The following is a 21,146-nucleotide window of genomic DNA, read 5'->3' as shown; positions in this document are numbered from 1 at the left end:
ATCTGTAGCGCCTGACAAGCTGGGTAATGTGCCCCTGCGAGCCGCCACCACCCTCATCACAGCAGTGCCTTCGCTGCAAACTTACTGTACAACCCTAATATACATCATAAAGAGAGCAGCAAACAAAACTGCACGGCATGAATTTGCATTATTCAATTAAATGTGCTCCAGTTTTTTGCAGCGGCATTTAAAGACATGTAAATTCACCTCCAGTATTGAAGGTAATACATCTGATTAGGCCAGCTCATGAAATTTCATGGTATTTGGGAATAAAAGATGTTTTGCCTATTACACTCTCCTCAAAGTAATGGTGGAAAGCTATGCTCAGTGATGCTTTTTTAAGGCGCCCCCCCCCCCCCCCCCCCTTTTTTTTTTCCTCCATGTTTTGTATCATGGTGACACAATTTTCCATTGTGCCTCTTTTGGTTCTTGGAACACATCCAAGCTTAATTTCAGTCATCACTTTGTTTAGTGCAGCTCAACCATCAATTCTGACAACCCGCTATAGTGAATTTGAACTCATCTTCACACAGCATTTTATACCACCTGGAGAGGTTTGGCTGAGCCTGCAGACATGCAAACTTCAGCAAAGTAGTTGGCAAACTATCCAGCAGAAGTTTGGGGAAGCTGATGGATGAAAATAAACAACCTGCTGATGTGTCCTAATATAAAAGACTTATATTTTTAGGGTGGGGTGGAGAGATGCTATCTTGGGTCTATTAATGCAGTCATCACTGCGTCGCCCCGGGCCGTAGGGCCTAATCCAGAGGAGTGAGAGTGAATGGGACTGTGGCTCGGGCTTGCCAGACCTACTTAGGTTCTGGTTGAGAGCACAGTGCTGTGTGGGCGAATCTATTCTGTCCTGGGCAGGGCACAGCATAAACATTGCCCAGGGAACGCAGGCAGGCAGGCAGGCGAGCAGGCATGCAGGCAGTCAAGCGGACAAGAGCAAAACTACAAGGATGGTTGCCTTTAATTTCCTTTCTACTGACTCCTCTCAACTGTCCAGGGCCTGAGAGCAAGAGAGGGTAAAGAGAGAACACGGCGTAAGTGTGTGGAAATTACCTGTAGGAGCTCTCTTATTTTCTGGGGCTTCACCAAAGTGTGTACTGTTAACCACCTTCCGCTACTCTCTCTCTCTCTCTCTCTCTCACACACACACACACACACTCAATCACACTCTTTCGCAGTGAATCTGCCCCGATCCATCCAGCTGACAGCTGTGAAGCAATGACTCGCTTGCTCCTCTCTTACTGTCTTTAAGTGATCTGTGTTTGCTCCATGGCACTCTGGTGCTCTGACCCTCTGACCCTGCGTGTAAACAGAGCACCGCCGCTCCGCCATCTACTACCCTGCCGCCACCATCCCCCCACCCTCCACTACCAAATAAGGAAGAAGGAGCCACTGAGAGCCAGCAAGTCGGTCAGCCAACCCACTGAGGAGGCCATTAGCGAGAGGTTGGTAGAAAACCACCTCTGGCATCACTCATCACTCCCGGTCTCTCCGGCCTCACCAGCCTCTCCACGCTGTGGAGATGCACGAGCACGCTCGTGGCATGTGCATGAACACCCACTGAAAGGCACGCTTATTTCTGCACACTGACCCGAGAAGCATTAAAGGCATTCAAACGCACACACGTACAGTAGACTGTATACAATGATACACATTGAAGGGCGCATGTGCTTGAACGTACGCGCAGTGAAAGACACACAGCACATTAAAAATCACTCAGAGGCACAAGGCCGCACAAAAGACGCATTCACAGGATACTGTGCATACACGCAACATGTACAGTAATGATTTATCGCTGCATATAAAAATACCCCTACACACAACATGAAGTAAACGCTGGGTTGCATCAGCAAAGGCTTCTAAACAATCAAAGATGTATTTCTACCTTTGCTGAAAGCTGGAGTTATATGGTGCTATACCATTACAGGTACTAAGTCAGTAAATGTGCTTATTACTACACAAAGCCTCAAGCCAGCATAGACCTATTGAACATATTAAGGCTAGAAGATGTTATAACTGTTACTGAAGAGACATTGTTACATCAGTGGTATCTCCGAAGATTACAATTCAGCACGATCCCCAGAATAAATGTTAGCCAAGTAGGTTTCTGCAAAACCACAGGTAAGTTAACACTTCTATCTTACAAATATATCTTACCATCTGTGGTAAGATATATTTTCTTTTTATGTTACAACTTGATTAGGTTAAATTTTCAGTTTCTCTCAAAACCACATTGTTAGGGTTTGGAAAACATTGTGGTTTGGCTTATGATACCTGCTTCGGTCGGCGCCAAATCGACTGGAGATGGATATTAGCCACAAAAATGGCTAATATAGACCTTAGATGTATGTGGTTTACAGAAATGTTAACTGCCAACGTTATATCCTGGTGACTGGGCTGTTAAATTAGGCATGTTTATACCTAAAATGATATAAATAATTGTTCCACTAGCAGTGCTATCATGGCAGACAAGCATCTCATACGGCATCTAGACATGAAACACAGACTCGTTTTTTGTTTCCTCACTTTTGCCACTCTCATCCTTTAAATGTTAAACTTGCTGCTTGCTTATTTTAGAGACTCACAGACTTCCCCACACAGTAGCTGCAGTCATGTAGGAACATCCACAACAAGTAGTTACATGAATATTTGATATACAGCGTGTCATAAAAGGCAAAGACTGGTACACATGAAACACACCGGTGGAGAACATATGAAACCTTCACAAGTTTACAACGTTCACAGTTAAACTAACTGTCTGCTCAATCCAATAATACCAACACTGAAATTGAAATGCACCCTGCAAGCGGCAGCGGGCACAATATAAAAGAGCACTTGTCAGTTTAACAGGATTCACAGGACACGCAGTTAAACACAGTAATGCAAAACACTCGCTCTGTGTCTGTGTTTTTGTCTCCCTCGGCCCTCACCCTTTCTTCAGAAATTCTCTGGTTTATTTGGCTGCACTCTTTCACCTGCCTCCAAATGTTAGCTGAGTTCAACAGAGCTGGAGGGGAAACACTCTCAGAGAGAAAGCCTTATTGAGAGCGAGCTGGCGAGGAGAAATAAAGCAGATGCACGAGTGTTGAAGGAGAAAGAGAGGCAGCAGCGAGTGCGTGTTTGGTAACAGAAAAGTTCTACTGACTCTAAGGCATTATGCTAACAAACCCCACTCCATAAATTACACATTTATATGATGTCCTCTCTGCAAAGGCCATTGTTAGACTTGTTTGGTGGAACTCTTGTCATGCATCATGCTGGGATGCATTCAATGACGGACTGGATGCACAATAATAGGATTTTTGGTTACATTGCTCCGAGCTTCAAAACCATGCAAATGGGTCAGGCTCACTCTGAGGAGTGAGAAACTGAAAACATAACAGCAGTGAGCAGAGGCACCAGAGATGTCACCAAAGTAATATTACTGATAATAACACAGATCACTTTTGAAATAGTGTGATACATGCTCCAGATATTGTTGTAAAAATCTGTAAATCATAACTTAAAGGAGACACGCTATGCTCATTTTCATGTTCGTCATTTTATTTTGGGTAACTACTAGAAAAGGTTAAATGAATTATGCAAATGTGAGACGTAGTGTGAGGTCAAGAAGTCACAGAATTAAAGGACTGCTGACGAGACGTTTCGGGCCATTCAGGAGCAGTGTTTTCTGTGGGAGAGAGGAGCTTCTGTTGGTTTGGACTATGGACTTTTTAAGACCTTTTACATGCAAAAGAGTAAAATGTCATGTCAAACACTGAAGAAAAAGTTAAAGCGGGAAAGACACAATGTAACGAATTTGACGTCCACATATGCGCTCGTGTGTCTCCACAGAGAAAGGCATTACACACAACAAGACGTCTGAGGAGCGCAAAAGTTCCTCAAAATGCAGAGAGGATTTATTCTCTAGCCAGCAGCATGTAATGAATCCCCTCCCTGCCCCTCCCAGTACACCCACTGAGCCACCGTCTCCGTTCTCCAACTCCTGTCTATCGCACTGCTCACTTGTGTATCAAGGTAATGAATTCATAATCTCTCTCAAGCTCTTTGTAGATCTGTATCGTGGTGGAAGATAAGAGGCAGCATCATTGCACTCTAATAGCCGTCAGTCTGCCTTTGCTTCTGCCTGCTGTGTGTGTGTGTGTGTGTGTGTGTGTGTGTGTGCGTGTGTGTGATAAGAAAATTACCCATCACCACAAAAACTCCAACACACCATCCTCCATTTTGGCTTCCAAGGAGAGAGAAAAAAAAGATTCGAGCCCAGAGCGCAGCCACTTATCAGCCAGCTGTTGAAGCTACATGTCCACCAAAGGCAGTGAATGCCTCTCAGAGAGAAGAGCGTTAAGCGCTGAGAGCCACCCCGCTTTCTCCCTCCCTTCCAGTGTCTTGTTTGCACTACAACGCCACATAGCACTTTCCAACTTCGCTGACAAACACCCAACCACGGGGAGAGTAAATATCCGAGAGGGTGAGGCGCGCTCAGAGTAACTAAACTTGCGACGGGGGTTGGCTCTCGAGGGCCGCCAACTGCGGCGTGCTCTTGTTTTTAATTGTGTTTTCGGTGGGGTGATGAAATGTCCTCCATTTGAGCGCGAGCTGGCAGTAAGTGGGTTGTCGCCTCCAGGGACAGAGTGAGCGATGGCCCGCTGCTATCGGAGGTGATTGTGCCTCAACCCCTAGAGGTGACAGATGAACGGAGGGGAGCAGGGAGACAATAAGGAGGGGAGCCACGTTCTTCTTTTGTAACAGTCTCACGTGGAGTTAAAGACGGGACAGAGGGACAGTAAGAATTGTAAGAACGCTTGTAAATCTGATTGAACTACGGCAGCGGTGACAAATCGGTGACATTCTCGATTTTGTGGCGTTTGAGTTGTGCGCTTCCTGCTTCTGTAAATATCAACAGTGATATATTGAAGGAAAAACCCTGTCAAAACTTTGGTTAGTCACCATTGTGTTCACAAAATACAGTTTGCTGACCCTCTAACGGTGGCATACATCTTTCTATGTATGTGAATAGTGTGTGTAAAACAAAATGTCTATATGTTTTCTGGATTTTTTAAGGGGAGAAAACCAAAGAAAGTCTTAAATGTGGGTCACTGCAAAAAGAAACAAGTGAACATTATTTTATTGTTTTACTAAAAATGATAATTTTACCTCCACAAAGAAGGTAATGCTTCCACCTGTGTCCATTTGTTTCTCGGTTGGTTGGTTTGTCAGCAAGATTACACATAATTTCCTTCAATCAATTTCCAGGAAACTTGAAACGGAGGATGGATGTCAGCCTGGAACATACCCCATTAACTTCTGGTCCTGTTCCGGATAAAGGGACAGATCCAGGGTTTTGTAAAATAACTATATAGCATCCATAATGTAGTAGTACTTCTGTATAATTTGAGAGTCATGAAGTGGCTTTGTGTTTCTGCTGGACAACAGTGACGAGAACACATTGTTGCGGGGATCACCTTCACTCGTAGACACAGCCGCTGACAGAAGGAGGCCAGTCGCTTCAACGAGGTTCACCAGTTGTTGGGCGGCATCTTCACACAGAACACTGTGTTACACGATTCCGTAACGAGACGCAAACGATTAAACGCCCTCCCCACGGAGCGCTCGCCACATCTTACGGCTCCCTGAATTTACATGGCGTTTATGAACACTCACAAGGAAAAACAAAAAGTGGAGAGAAGGAGAGCTGGGGAAGAGGGCTCCTAGTGTGTGGAGGAGTCTCATTATTCTGTTATGGATTGCACATGTCAGGCGGTAAGTGCTCTTTTTATCCTTCCAAAGCACTAGCCTCGGCCACTGAGCGCATTTCCCTACCCCGAGTGAAATTTACCATGTTAAGGCTCGCGCCACCAGGGGAATGGTGGTGAGAGCTCTGGGTTGCCGCTAAGATTTACCAGCCTGATTAAATAAGAGGCCATGGTGTGAATAAGAGGCCAGGGGAGAAATCTACGTAACATAAACACATGTTTTTTTACTCGCCAGTTAAATTGATTAGCCCCCTCATCCCCTGTCCCCCCCTCCTCACAACCCCCTTACACCTCTTTATGGTGTGTTACATGTCACGCTGGGTTTTAAACAAAGAGCAGAGAGAGGGCAGTGGAGGATTGCCTGTGGCTCTGGGTGGCTTTCTGCCAGCAAACAGCAAAGATGGGTCTTTTTTAAAAAGAAGGGCCTGTTCCCATCCATTACTGCCTGCATACTTTGAAAAGTTCACACGAAATATACTGCCTCTCTCCCTCCAATAGGGGCGGGGAGAGCCTTTTCATTTGATGCACTGTGCCTCACAAATTGTAGATCCATTGGAAAGACCTACTATTTCAGTCTCATTTCCTTTCAATTTTCGCATCATACACCCTGGAACTTAATGCTTCCGGAAAGGTGCTTTGACAGCTATCAGCATTTTTCAGCTGGGCTGTTGGGCTGACCAGCAGGACAAGTTTAGTTTCAAGACAAAGACCACGATGGCTTTTAGATTCTGGAATCAGCAAGTCATTTCCACTATATCCTCTGAGCCCAACAGGGTTTTTGGATTATCGTAAAATCTCAAAACAAAAGTAAAGAAACCTTGACTGGCCTCAGGGGCACATGTAGTAACGTTTGGCTGCCTGCTGGCCGGCGGTAACTGACTGTGGGTCAGTTGATTGATGTGACTCCAGCCTGCGTCTCTCGCCTCCCTGCTGGACAAAGTGGACACCAGCTGTCCCCATTCAAATTCAAATCCCAGCAACCAATCGGGATTGCTGTTTCAGCTCAAAGCCAATGTGAATGGGCGAAATCATGTTCAAAATCCCTCCTCACTTTTGAAGTTGTCGTAAATCAGGGCAATATTGTTTTCTTAACCGCGGCACGCAAGTAATCACTCGTAATCATCTTTATTACAGTTGATGACAGTTTTGATGTTGTTGCTTTGTTGCACTCGGCACGGTTTGATTATTTTTTATTATTACTGAAATTGAAACACTTTATGCTAATTCTATTAGTTTTGAAATTTAAATGGAAACAAGGACAACCAGGACATGATATGGTCGAGCGGCTACTGGGAAATAATAAATATTCATTAATCAATTAAAACTAAGCAACTTTTTTCAAATTGTCATGATGTCACACAGAGCAATTTCTAATTTAGAAATCTTAATAACTCCATATTAAAGATGAAACTCTGGTTCTTATTACAACTTGCAATGTCACTTTGACTTCCAACTTATTTCCACTACCATCTCGCTCAGTGGTCGAGTGTCATCGTTCTTATATTATTAAAGAAATGCAAATGAAAGTGGACTGAATGTAACTAAATACATTTTACTCCACTCTAGGATTTTAAGGTACGTGTACTTTAGCCTATGTGAGTATTTCCATTTTCTGCTGCTTACTACTTCTACTCCACTACATTTCAGACTTCCTTTTACCCCACCATGTTTGATAAATTAAATTACAACTTAATTTACAGATTAAGATCAATACTCAGTTATAAATTTTAAATATGATAACCTCAAAAACACCAATCCACAGGGGAAAATCCACCCAGCAGTATATAAAGTCGGCCATATGAAACATTTTCAAATTTAACCCACAATCACTATTTGAAACGTTAACGTGCACATTAATGCCTGAGTGATAACAATAGAAAAATAGGATGAAAAGGGTTCTGCAAAAGGAATAGTGTCAGTTTTGTCACTTTCATTTTGAAACTATTGTAAAATGACTTTAGCATTTGGCTCAGTCGCACATCTTACATCTTCGTAAGCATATTCATGTGTATGAAACAGCTGTGAGACGTGTACAAACAGTTGCACACAACTCCGAGAATCCCCCTCAGAGCATTTCACTGTACGCCGCTGCACCACTGCGCTGTACATGTGTCCCTACTCGTCCTGCCATTGCAGCACAGTTTTCTAAAATAGTAGACGAGCGGCGGTATTTCGCTCCGTTAAAGGTCCCGTTGCGTTTTGATTTCTCGACCGAACGTGACTTGAACGCACCAAAGCGGTGGGGTTTTACGATACGCGACAAGTGAGGAGACCAAGTTTATGAGGCGGCAGTGAACGCAGCACAGGGCTCCGTATTTTTCTCCCTGCAGTAAGAGGGGAGGGAGGGAAAAAAGAGGGGGGGTATTTGACTCCTGTCTCCCCACCCCCAGTCGGTACGAGGTGGATTTGGGAAGGAGAAGGGGGGGGGGGGCGAAAACCTGGGACGCGGAGATAACGAGAGGCACCAATAAAGAGATACACATTTGGAGATCCGCGCACGGCGGCGTCGCGCACGGATTATTACGGGGTGTTTTATTCTCCTCGCGCTGAAGAGACTCCGGCTCGGAGCGTCTCATCTGGAGGAGGAGGAGGAGGAGGGGAGAGGAATACAAACGGCACGGGAAATAAAATGAGTGTTTCATGCTCGCTCGCTCCGTTAACAAGTGACTGCTCCGCCGCCGAACAACCTGGGATATAACGGTGATTTTTTTTTTCTTCCTACCGTCGAAGATACGAAGAAAGTGTTTTCTCTGAGGGAATACGACCGCTCACCCACAAAGAAGACGGATTTTAAAAGCTGCCACCCCCCCACCCCCCGTAAACCAACCGGGGGGTAGACTCACAGATACTTTTGTCACGAAGTAAGTGCCGGCAACTTTTCTTGTGCTTTCACAACTATCGAAACACGCTTCATAAGAGTTGGTAAAGCTGGTTGGAGGTTTTCGTAAAAGAAAAAAAAAAAAAAAAAAAAAAGCGAATACATGTGCACGAGCGGAGGGACGTAACGCTCTTTCGACTGTGCCATGAAAGCTGGACCGTTTTCGCCCGCCGGGTGTCTGGTTCCTTGCGAGTAAACCTCGGTGTTTCTGTGGTGCTGGTGGGGAGAGAGGAAAGTTTTCTGCTGCTCTGTATTGTGTTTTAAACTCACTTGCTTTAAAGGTTTTGGTCAACTTTTCCTTGCATGTTGCTCTTCTTGTTGCAGTCGATGAATTTCGCATTTGTGCAGATGTTCACTAAACTCTGTCACCCCGCTCGGATTTAACCCTGAGCCTCCATCCTGGTGAGATTTTGACCTGAATGCATTTTGGCATTTGGGAAAAAAAAAAACAAAAAAAAAAAAACGTCTCCCTGTGTGCACATTCAGCTGATGTGATTCAGGCCAAACGTTTCATTTGTAGTACTGAGAATAAGCCCAGAGGTACAAATTATACAGTTGATGTGTTTAATGAAAAGTGCAGAGGGTTTACTGTTTTTCAGAAGTCCTCTTCAGAAGATGCTGTACTAGTTTTGTAGTTACTTCTGAGCCTTGTGTGGATTTTATTGTAGTTATCCATGCACAACAAAGAGCTCCTACAAGTTATTTCTCTAATCTTGGTAATATCCTGTTAAATTTTTCAGCATTACTTCAGGGTAATCGTGCACCTTGAGAGGTAACTTTTGTGTCTCATTGTGCTGGAAAGTTTAGATGCAGCCCCGGGCTGTGGCCCTGCTTTGCTTTTCTTTTTCTCGCCGAGGCAGGCTACGGTAAGTCAAGTGAGTCCAATTTGAATTGCAATGGATCTTAATTTTATCAGAACATTTAAGGCTAAGGCTTCCCCAGGCGACATGCAAGCCTCCCCTCCATCCCTCCTTTCCTCCTCACCCTCCCGCCCCAGCAGCAACTGCAAGCCAAAAAAAGATTAGTGATGCATTTCATTTACCGGGGGTGGTTGCAGAGCAAACACGCTGTTTGTTTTTGTTCCCGCTGTTGATAAAAATCGCAGAGAAGTAACTAGAATTTTAGTGTTAGAGTTCAGAGGTCAAGGTCGGGCACAGAAATCAAGCTGGAAAATGCAGCCGACAGACAAGGCGTCACATACCAGTTAGTGAGGTTTCTGGCGTCTGATGCACGTCTTCCACATCTTCGTGAGCCAAAAACCCTTCCTCCATTGCGGTAGACAATTGATTTTCATTACGCTTTATTCTATTAATTCTCCAAACGAACACACAAACATTCTCGACACAAATTCTACCAAACGCAGCGTTCGCACAAAATTTACAAAGTATGTTTTCAAGGTGAGAAATTTGTAAGATTTCAAATGTACTCCTTTATAAACCAAAACTCTTACTTCGGGCACCAAGGAATTTTGCATTCTTTATAGTTCGGATTGCATTTTTTCCCCCTTAGGATGATAAGGGCTTTGCAAATCAGCAAAGTTTTGGTTTAGTTACCCTGAAATTGCTCGATAAGTCGGGTCTCGAGGGAGCAATTCTTCTGGTCGCACGCGCACATCAAAATCTGTCAGGTGCTTGTAAAAATTTGACTTGGTCTGACTGCTGCTCCTGGAGTTTATATTGCCTCAAACAATATTTCTGAGGTTGCGTATGCTGTGAGTGAAATGAAAAACAAAAACTATTATTGGCACCTTTATTACTGTTTACAATAACTTACATAATGTTAACAAAATCCAGTAAGATGTATTTTTTGGTGCACCCAAATTGTGTGCTGGTGCACCTCAATGGAAAAGTTGGGCACACCAGTGCAAACGATGTATAAAGTTAATCTTGAGCCACGGAAGTGCTTGAATCGGACTCTGTAAAACCCATACGAACTCTGCAACTAAGGTGCATTTCCATGTTTGATGAAAAATCAGATTTTACCCCTGTTGCAACTCCGAATCATCAGTCTTCCATTCCACCATTCATTCAGCCTGCTAGCTTGTATAAATGAACCCATTTGTCTTATGATGAGAGTCACATGTTGATTGTCAGTAGCGAGAAGGAGTCTTGTCCTTCAGAGTAATTGGACAACACGTATACCAAGAGGCTGTGCGTCAAGTGTGTTCGGGATTCCTAATGTGGCTTTAATTGAACAATTTATCACCACTGATCACTGTCACATAACTGGGCAAGAAAGACAAAAAGGCAATGAAAATGCCAGGGATAAAGCTGCCAGGCACGCTCGGCGAAGCGTGACCGGCGTCTGTCACAGCAGCATCAGCAAGGTGCGCTTGTATTTAATTTAGATTATTTATTTATTTTGTCTGTTGGAAAAAATGGCAGATCGATGCATTTGTGAGTGGTGAGCTTGTAAGCAGTGGTAATGAATAGTGGGGTGGGGGGGGGGGGGGGAGAGAGAGAGAGAGAGGAGGAGGAGGAGGAGGAGGAGGAGGAGGAGGAGGAAGGGGCAGTGAGAACATTACATCCTTGAAAACTTATTTTATTGGACGAAACTTTTGATTTCTCCCCGGAGCTCCTTTCCCTACACTTAGAAGAAAAGCTAATTGAATTGTGCCCCGGATATGATGCTTCTTCCCCCCCCCCCCCCCCCCCAAGTATGGAGGTCTTGGAGAAGTGTTCTCCTCTGGGTTTTGAAATTCATTTCCTTTGCAATTATTACTTTCTGAGCTGTTTTCCTTTATTTCCCCTACCTCAACAGTAGGGTGTATTCTCTCATTTTGAATGGGATCAAAGGGGAGACGAGGAGATTCTAGATAGCTACAGGCCTCTCACACTAACTGTAAGCCATTCAGAGTCATGTATTTTACATATGGAGAGAGTTCACAAGTTGTTGTCTTCCTGACTGTTTTATACAGTTTTTGCTCTTTGGGGTTCTTGACATCAAGTGCGTTTTTGACATTTTGACGTAAAACCTATGAGCTCTTGATACCTTAAGAGATGTTTATTATTAAAGGCTATTGAGATGCTGCACTGAAACTGAAAATAACAAGCAGTGAAACACTCGGTCGTTCGTAAAAGCCACCCATACTCTTGACGAATTAATACACAGGTCTAGACAAGTGGCACGCAATGTTCAGCAGTCACAAGACCAAAGCATCAATCAGCACATGGTACGGGTTTACTTTTACGTTTTAATCCTTAGTTTATGGGTTTGTACAATTGCACAATTACCCACCATTTTACCACCTGGCGCCCTGTTCCTTTCATTCAAATCCAAATGGGTGCACTTTCTTTTTTTTTTTTTTTTTAGCATTTTGGTGCCATCAAGTGCTTTGCAATTAGTCACACTGCACTTGATGCGACAACACAGTTAATAACAGCTGCTCTGAAGTGACTGTCATCTTCGAGAGAAATGTGCGCTGTGCAGAGGCGCTGTTGCACTCACAGCTAATTGTGTTTATTCATTTTAATATGCTCTGAGTGCTAAATCAGTGCTCTTCCAGCGACACGAGGTGCAATTAGTCTGGCTGTGAAAGCAGGAGGCAGCAGCAGCTCCATTCACACTGCCCCTTTCAGAGGTTTCATGCGCCGATTCTACGCATCTCCGTCTGTGTGAAAGTCACAGATGCGGAGAGGGGGGACAGTCTCGCTCCAGCTATGATGCTTATCAGGAGTGTGTCGGTCTGATGGTGTTCACAGTCTGGGTCTTGAGAATCAAGAGAGTCAGACAGCGTCCGCTGTTTACTGATGGTGACGATGTAATTATGTTATTTAGAGCAAAAAACTTAACTTTGACACTTTCTAGGACGCACGGTGGGTTAGTATCTCAATCACAACACATTATGACAAGCATCCATACGATTATAAACAGTAAGCACATACATGTTTAGATTAACAGGAGGACACCGGGGAAACACGTAAAAAAAAAACAACAACACAGGCCTTTGCTGCGCTGATATGCTGAGTCTCTGTGTGCAAAGGGCTACTGTATCTTGTAGTGTGTGCCCCCTCCTCTCTTTGATTCGTAGATTAACCGATTTTTGTGGCCTTGTTATCCATAATCATCAATGACTTTATTTCCACTTACTTCATACATTAGGCAGCTGATGTGCTTTTACACTGCTAAATGATATTAATGACATTCCATACATTAGAGTAGTTGTTATGTTGGGTTCCTACATGTCCAAGAACAACTTCCAGAATCACTAAGAACTGGGGGGCACCTTCAGGCAATAAACTGTGGTTTATACTGTATGAGTAGTAGATTTTCTCCAATCATGAAGAGTAATTATTGCAGCCCTCAAGCCAGAAACATCATTTTGCATCTGAGAGTCTGTATACACACACGCAGTGTTGCGTTTACCACACCTGAATGTAGAGCAACAAAATAAGAAAAACATAAACTGAAGACCCTTTTCAAAGTGCATGATGGAAACTTACTCCTCTGTGTGCTTTTGACATTTGGATTGTTCTTTTGCTCCATGTTGAATGTTGGAGCAACCCACAGGATGTCTTTCCCTGGTCCTCCTTCTCTGTGTTTGTGTTGTGCATTGAATTACAGAAACAGTCTATATACCACTGTCTGTATTTTTTAATTTGGAAACAGGTCAACTTTAGACTTCTGTTTGTGCAAGCCCCTGCAATCTAGGTGTTACCTAGAAAAAACCTTCTCAACATATCTGTGCAGAGATCTGTGTTTGTTTTCCATAACAATCTGGCTTCTGTTTCAAAACACATTATTTGATGCACCTGATTACTGTCACTAAGTAAGTAATAGACGAGGGCAGTAGAGCTGCAACAATTGCTAGATTAATTGAAAAGAAAATTAACTACCAAATGTGAACCGTGATCGATAATGTCTGTCATATTTCAAGCAAAAATGTCAAAAGTTTGCTGGTTCCAGTTTCTTAAGTGTAATGACTTGCTGCTTTTCTTTGTGATGTATGATAGTAAATGAAGATAATGTGGGTTTTGGAAAAAATAAGCAATCTGAAGATTTTTTTTTTTTTGGAAATTGTGATGGGCATTCTCAACAGTTTTTTGACTAAACAAGAAATCTATTCATCATGGAAATAATTGGCAGATTAATTGATAATGGAAACAATCATTAGCTACAGTCATAGCTCCCTTAAAGTCATTGGGGCCTCCCATTTTGTAAATGTACTCTCAGTACTGTAAGGCATATGGATAAAAATATCGGAACGCTTACGCCCAGGGTAGCATTATTTGTCAAGACAGAAATAGCCGGGCAGTCAAAGAGGAAAACCAGAACATTGCAGTCACAACAATTTGAAACATCATCAAGGTTAAACGTCCAGAGGTTGGTGTGTCATTTTCACTCCACAGACCTACATTTTCAACCTGGCCATAGGGGGAGAAACACGAGACATGAGGCTGGCAGAGGAATTATTGACCAGTCGCTCAGACACCCCTGCTGGTTGCCTTGGGTCTAAAATTGGTAGCTGACCTCGTTGGGGGTGAAAAATGGCCTCGACCCTCCTGGCAGTGCCCAACAGTCATCTTTGCACACTGTCTCCCCTGAACTTAAAAGGTCACTGCTCCAAAACAAGCCTGCCATGGTTTTTGGGCAGAGGTAACGGAGGGCCCAGATAAGACAAGGCTGTGATAAGGTGTGTGAACTCAGCAGGATTGATCCGTCGTTGGCTGAGTTAAAGTCCACCTTGCTACTTGGCTGACTGTCAGGTTGCGGGGTTTGTGCGCTCTTGGTTTTTCTCCATCCCTATATCTTCCTTTCTCACTTTGTCTTTCTCCAGCTCTGCACTTTCCCGACGTTCCTGTTTGGTTTGCTGTCTTTATATCCCTCCATTCTCTTGTCCTCTGCCTACCTAGCTTGAAACGCTCTGCGTGTGTGTAAAATGCAGAATTCCTCTCCTATCCGAGTCTTGTCTACATCACTCCTACTGACGGATCAGGATTAGATTCACATGCACGTCTTTTCAAGATCTAACTTGGCCGCGTTTACACCTGAGTTTTATGTGTAACATGCTTTTTTGCCCTCGTATCACCTCACGTGTGCCAGGTGAAAAGGGAGTCTTAATCATAGTATTTGCAATCGTCGAGTTATTGTGTGCAGAAGTGAAGGCAGCCCCTCATACACATAAGCACACTAATCCCTGCCAGACTATCTGGTAAAGCCTCGGGGAATACATCGACACACTGTCACCTCCCTAGCCTCCTGCCCGTTCCCTTGGTACCTCCAGGTTTTTACAAAAATGATTCGCTCCAGCTCCTTCTGATGAAGTGACAGTAATCTGCTTTTGACGACAAGCAGGAGCAGACCTTCTGTTGATGGCTGCAACTCCCTCATTCACTCAAGTCTGCCTCCCTTAAGATATAACACTCTCGAACAACAAGTGCATAGTTTGTTAAAGCCTGAGAGGAGACTATACCAAACACTGTTGTATTCACACAAACACCCATTTATTCCCCTTTCCCTCTGGCCCTGATCCCATCCTCTTTATGGTTATGCAGTTAATGTGAACTGGTGTTTCATGGTGAGAAGTAATTAACACCCGGTCTGGGACAGGCATCAAATGGACATGTCTGGTCCTGCCTCTCTGTCTGCGTCTCCTCTAGTCGTCTCCTGGCACTGTTGGGTTGCTCCTGCATTACGTGTGATTACCAGCTGGCCTCCCCCAGACTGTTACACAGAGGTTCCCCTTGGGGTGTCTGTCTCCTCCTCCTCTTTGCAAACTAGGTCTGGCAGAATGGACTGCCCTGCACTGTGGCAGTTTGACCCCTGTGAGGTTTTAGACACGTGGGAGTGGGGGGCCTAAGGACCCCCATTCTTACCCCCGAAGGGTTTGAACAGGTTGCAGTTAGCTCATTTAAACGCTGCTCATGCAGGCCGTTAGATGGTCCCCACCAGCCTGTTGAGCCATCTGTATGAAGGGTATTATTTGTGAGGCATGATGCGTTGGAGTGGAAAATATAAAAAAAAAAACATTTCTGTTTGTGCATGCACTATAATTTGAGCCTGTTATAGCCCTGCAAGGCGATAAACTTTTGAACACATTTTCAAGATTAAGTGCCTGACAGCAGACTGGTAAAGAAGGTCACTTTTCTCGTTCCCAGGAACAGGCTATCAGCAGGAGTGAGTCCTGTTAAAGTTTCCCTGAGTAACACAGCGAACCGTTTCATGCTCACTCCCTGTACTTTGCTTAGTCCAGTATTTCTAAAAGCCCCAATAATTAGTAATGTGATTGGCGGTCTGTTAATTTGTCAGTCCTAACAGCAGCCGAGGAACAGTACCACTTTTACATTATCGCCTGTGATTGGTCTACAATGTCAGGAACTGATTTAATCCTGATTCTTCTGCTTCCTCCCATAAGTACTCCCCTGCTGTGATCGATCTACTTTTCAGGCAAATCATAGAGATCGCTTTATTTAATGTCCTCTTACTTCTGTCTCCAAACATCACGTAACCAGCGGATCTGCAGTACATGAGTATATAAAGAGCATGATGTAGCCAACTAGATGGCTATGCTGGTTGGACAAAGTGACTATTTCTTGGATGATTCATTCTCAAAAATGCACCATGAGTTACAGCTAGCATGACAGATGAGGAGCTTGTGCCAAGAGAGTATTAACTAGACTATTTTTAATGCAATATTGTGTTTTAATGTTGCAAATAGGGAAATGTAAAGGATATATCAAGTGTGGCTATAGTCTCCATGGCATTTCAAAATTGAGAGAGATATTGCAGCTTAGATCTTGGATTGTTATTGCGGTTGTTTCTTTCATTGCTCACACTACTGTAACTTTCATAAGAATCCTGTTTATGTTAAGAGTCACAGACACTGGTCCAAACCAAACATGGCCGTTTTCTATATCCCTATTTTAATATTCACTGGTACCAAGAGAATTGAGTGGTTGTTTTTTGTGTGTACGCGTGCTCTAAAAGTTGTTTATCCGACGGTGCTTATTGTGCATGCACAAAATGCCCTGGGCAAGATGGCTCGCCCCATTCAGATGATCCCTGCACACCCACCCATCAATTTGCACCCCCAGACCCACCAGCCTGTCCTTTTGTTTCTGCCCTCTCCACACATACACACCCTCACCCAAACTTAGGGGACATCTGGTGTAAGGGGGTGGGGTTGAGCTTTGAGGGGAGAGAAAGGCGAAGAAGGGGAAGGGGGACGAGTGCGTCGGGAAGTACACTCAGCTGCCCCGCGGGCTGGGAGGTGAGAGATGGGGGTCGCAAAGAAACATGTGTATGCAGGATAGTGGGGGGTTGTTGTCATAGGGTAAAGAAAGGGAAGTGGGGTGGCTAAAGAGGAGTAGGCAGATAATTGATGGATGGAAGTAATTGTGTGTAATGCAAGCATGGAAACATGGCTTCTGGAAAGGAGAGAGATAGAGAGGGAGCAAGTGAATAGAAGCAGAGAGAGGAGGGGGGACTGAGAGAGGAAAGGGAATAATGAAGAGAGGGAGTGTGTAGGAAATGGGATGCTAGGAAGATAGAAAGAGAGCTGAGGAGAGAAAGGAGAAGGGAAAAGAAAGGAGAGAGGGAGAGCAAAGCAGGGGAGGAGGAATGGGAGGGGGCCTGCTGTTCTGTTGCATCACTCAGCGCTGTCCGGGGTTAAGAAGGAGTAACTACCTGCCTGTCAGGCTGATTGTTCATCCCTATGCATCAGGGGATACGCGTCCCGGTTTATGAGAGATGGCGCAGATTCACTATGTGGGCCACTTAACCACAGAAAATGGCTGCCTGCGCATCTCTGGGAGTATTAGCAGTGCTGCCAGGTTGGGCCTTCTGAGACGGCGGTGGTTGCTTTGTATGCAGATGATGCCATTATCTCTCTTACTACAAGATGTTTCATGTCAGACCTTTTTTTAGGTGTTTTTTACGTTTTTTTTAACCGTTCTGTTTACAGTTTGACTCGCTGAAATACTAAATTTTGTATTAATAATTTCTCCACCACAACAAAACCCCTCCATTGAAAAAAAGCCCAATCAGAAGGCCTCCTCAGTAATTACAACTCGGGCGGCCTTTTCAAACAGCACACTGCTTCATCTTTCAGTGAGACGGAAACAAAGCCTATGTACTCCGGACTGCATACACAAATTACAGCGTACCAGTGACGCGTAAAAGAGAAAGAAGACAGAGAAGGCACCAGAGGCAGAATGCATTGAGTTTCCTCTCACTTTCTCACTGTGCATCACAAGCTTGTCTCCCAGACGGGGAAGAAAGGTTTGTCAAGCGCATCACGGTGGAGAGAGTAAAACCTTTCCAAGCCCCTGGGAAGATGGAAGGTGACATTTGTATGTAAATGGAGACAGGCACTCTCCACTGTATTCCAGCTGACAGGGAACAGAGTGGGCTACCTGGCGTCTTCTTTTTTGAGAGTTTGAAGATTTAGTTGTTTTCTCTGACATTTGTTTTTGGGAGGAGGATAAATCCAAAACAGCTGCTTTACAATATGTGGTTGTGTGTGTGCTTGTAATTAAGGAAATGGTCCTGATGTGCATTTGCCACACATGCAAGCGCAGACACAACAAATGATGGTGTTGATTCCAAAGAACCTTGACACTGCAGCCTTTATCTAAGACCCTAATTCATTCACACACGCACGCACACACACATACATATACACACACTTTTTTTTAATCTAGGGTGTGTTCTTCTGAAGTATTGACCAACACACTGAAGTGGATGCTAGAGTGCAACCATTAGGCTATTGGATGTATTTTTTGTAGCTGTCTGTCTGTTTGGCAGACGCTGAGATCAAGATAATTTAGGCCAGAAGAAGAATACAAATAATACGAGCAATTCCATTAGGGCTCCAGCACCTGCAGTGGCTGGACCCCTCATTAACTCTAGAGTCTCAGTGTCAGAGAAGATAATCCTGATTAAAAAGTGACGGAGGCTAGGGAAAGAATGACAACATAGCAATCAGAGCTACCAGCCATGGTGGGGAGATTAGCGCTACCAGAGGGTGGGATGGGGGGGTTACCCCCATGCTGCTGTCACCCTTTTGTTTATGGATCAAATCCATGGCAGAATAATGGTTTTGGAGATTTGATTTTTTCCATCTGGTCTTTGTGCTAGGTGGAAGATTGCCTTGGACACTAAACAACCGCTTGTGCATGTGCAGGTTTGTAGAGGTTTGTGATAGAAGAGATTAGAGTAGCTGATAAAGAACTTGTCTACAAATTGTCCTCGTTTCCAATGTTTCTATACAAGAAATAGACCTCTTCCAAGTTTTTGTTGGATAACAGGTGCCTGACTTATTGCAATGTTGTCATTGGATTTGGCCGTAGATGATCAGCCAGGTGGTTGCTAGACAATAGGACAGCTGATTTGGCGTCTCAAACTAATTTTCAGGAGCGGCATGTCCACAGGGTCATTATGGGGATTCATCAACCCCCTGATGTGAGAGGGTCACTGCGACCCACTTACAACAGCATTCTGGGTTTCTGGATTCATTTAGGATGTCCCAGTTGGTGTAAGGCATGTTTGATATTCTAATGACTGTCCTAGAATATGAGTGGTGGCTGATGTGATGCTCTAGCCAAAACCCAGTCTCAGTTTTGTCAGCCACAAGTCTTGTGGGAATACCCTGGATGCTAAACCACTACCATCACATTCTTAGTGTTGTCTAGATGCCTTTAGCATGGACTGTAAAATGTAAGCAGTTACCTGTTAGTTTATCTGGTGATCGAGGGAATTGGGCAAGCAGAGTAGGAGTAAAGTAGATGGAAGGGAAATAAATAAGGCTGTTATCAGAGTCTGTCTATTTGCCACTGATATGGCGAGATAGTGTTGACAAAGAGGGAAGCGGGGAGCCAGCGCAGCTCTGATTATGCTTGCAGCCCGATGCCACCAAGAGGGAACAGGACAAGAAATGTACTTCAGAGATAGGGAGACATCGTATACTATATACTTCGATGAAGACAGCAGGAACGGTGTCAGGAAGCAGAAAGGAGCACAAAAAGCACTAGATAGTTCAATTGGAAAGCATTATCCTTAAATCCAGGCCCTCAGAAAAAGAGGATAGCTTGTGGTAAGGGTTACGATAATATATTTGGCTGCCCAGTGAGTGTCCTTCAGCAAAAAAAAAACAAAAAAAACCACTATCTGCAGGATTTGTTTTTTGCATGCTCATTATAAGTTATTCTAAATAAAAGTGTCAGCTACTAAGCTAAAACAGTGCAGATCTAAAGACTTCAAGCCAAGCAAGGATGCTCTATGTCCACTGCTGTGATTCAGTTTTTTAGCCACAGGGATGGGTGGGAGTTTTTGGAGATAAATCCCAACCCAAAAGCTGCCCCAATGACATTTGTCATCTTACAGCCCCCAATCTGTAGTCTCCACAGGAGGGAGCTAAGGCTAAAAACACGGGGACAGAAGGGGAGACAAAGGCAGGTCTGGCATGGAAATTGGGTTGCTGTTCGCGGCCCCAACATACTTGCCCTTGGGTTAGAGTAGTGTAAAACGAATGAACAATGAAAGCAGAGAGGACAGTGAGAGACTTGGACAGAGTGAGAAAAAGAGACACACAGAGAGAGAGGAGGAGTAGAGCAGGCAGGAAGGAACTGGAGAGTGCAGCTTAGAAACAGGAGGTAGATGGAAAGCAGAGGGTCTCCCATTTTCATGGAGATAAAGGAGCACTAATGAATTTGAACCAGTGCCCTCCAGGGATATACCATAAGGGCAAAAATAGGAAGGAGCAGATTGGGGTTTAGTGGCTTTTTAAACTACAGCCAAAGTGTCTTTTAGACACACAGGGGTGCTCCTGATTCTGCAATCACTAAGATGGCCGTCGCCCCGCTTGCCAACTGCCGCGGGTGAGGCCTGTGCCAGGGCTTGGGGAGGATTTGATGCCAGAGGAGATATGCCGAACTGGCCAGCCTAGAACCACTCATCCAGCCAACGAGATCATTTATCTGCCCATCTAACTCAGCTTTAGTTACCTTGTTTGCACAGCACTGGGTGACTAATGTGCTCATTGCAACGTAACTGTTTAACTCAGTGGTGCAAAATGGTATGGGGCTGAGGGGATTGTTTTCTTCTGAAGCATACTGGGTAGAATGTGGCACATAGCCTCCCAGTGTGTCCTTCTAAAAATGTTTGCATTCATGGTAATGCCTTGAGTAAGTGTATTTACCACATTAAATAACATTGTGCTTTATACAGCAATTGAGGTCATGGTCACCCACAAAGCTAAATTTTAGCAATGCAATCCAAGGACTCCAAGTTTGCCCTGAGCCTGCATACATACCTTATCTGTCATTTTTACAACGTGTTGTTTTACAACATGGAGAGACCAACCGCGGCCTGTGGCATCTACCCCCATGTGGAGGTAATGGTCTGGCCCCCAGGCTGTGAGCCTAGCCAGTTAATAATGAAATGGGCCCCTCCATTGTAAATCACAGAGGGGTCTTGTTTGGCTGACGCCTTTGGGAGAATTGCATGGGAATGGCATGTGTTACGAAATGCTGCTCAGCTTTAGTGCAGGCAGATACTCAAAGAAA

The 21,146-nt window shown here is 44.3% G+C and overlaps 1 protein-coding gene across 10 annotated transcripts in view; it reads left to right on the top strand.

Annotated features, from left to right (window-relative positions):
• The window catches only part of ptprsa (protein tyrosine phosphatase receptor type Sa), a 245,849-nt gene that overhangs the window by 54,509 nt on the left and 170,194 nt on the right, over nucleotides 1-21,146 (top strand). Inside the window, exon 1 of one of the 10 annotated variants that reach the window (XM_030433077.1) lies at nucleotides 8,157-8,626. The exons of the other annotated variants lie outside the window; for them this stretch is intronic. The gene's annotated coding sequence lies outside the window, so the exon portion shown is untranslated. Of the gene's footprint in view, nucleotides 1-8,156; nucleotides 8,627-21,146 lie in introns of those variants that run through there. 10 annotated transcript variants of the gene reach the window in all.

The sequence above is a fragment of the Sparus aurata genome, chromosome 11 (genome assembly GCF_900880675.1).
Source record: "Sparus aurata chromosome 11, fSpaAur1.1, whole genome shotgun sequence".
Taxonomy (NCBI): Eukaryota; Metazoa; Chordata; class Actinopteri; order Spariformes; family Sparidae; genus Sparus; species Sparus aurata.
This window is presented reverse-complemented; position numbering and strand designations above follow the sequence as displayed.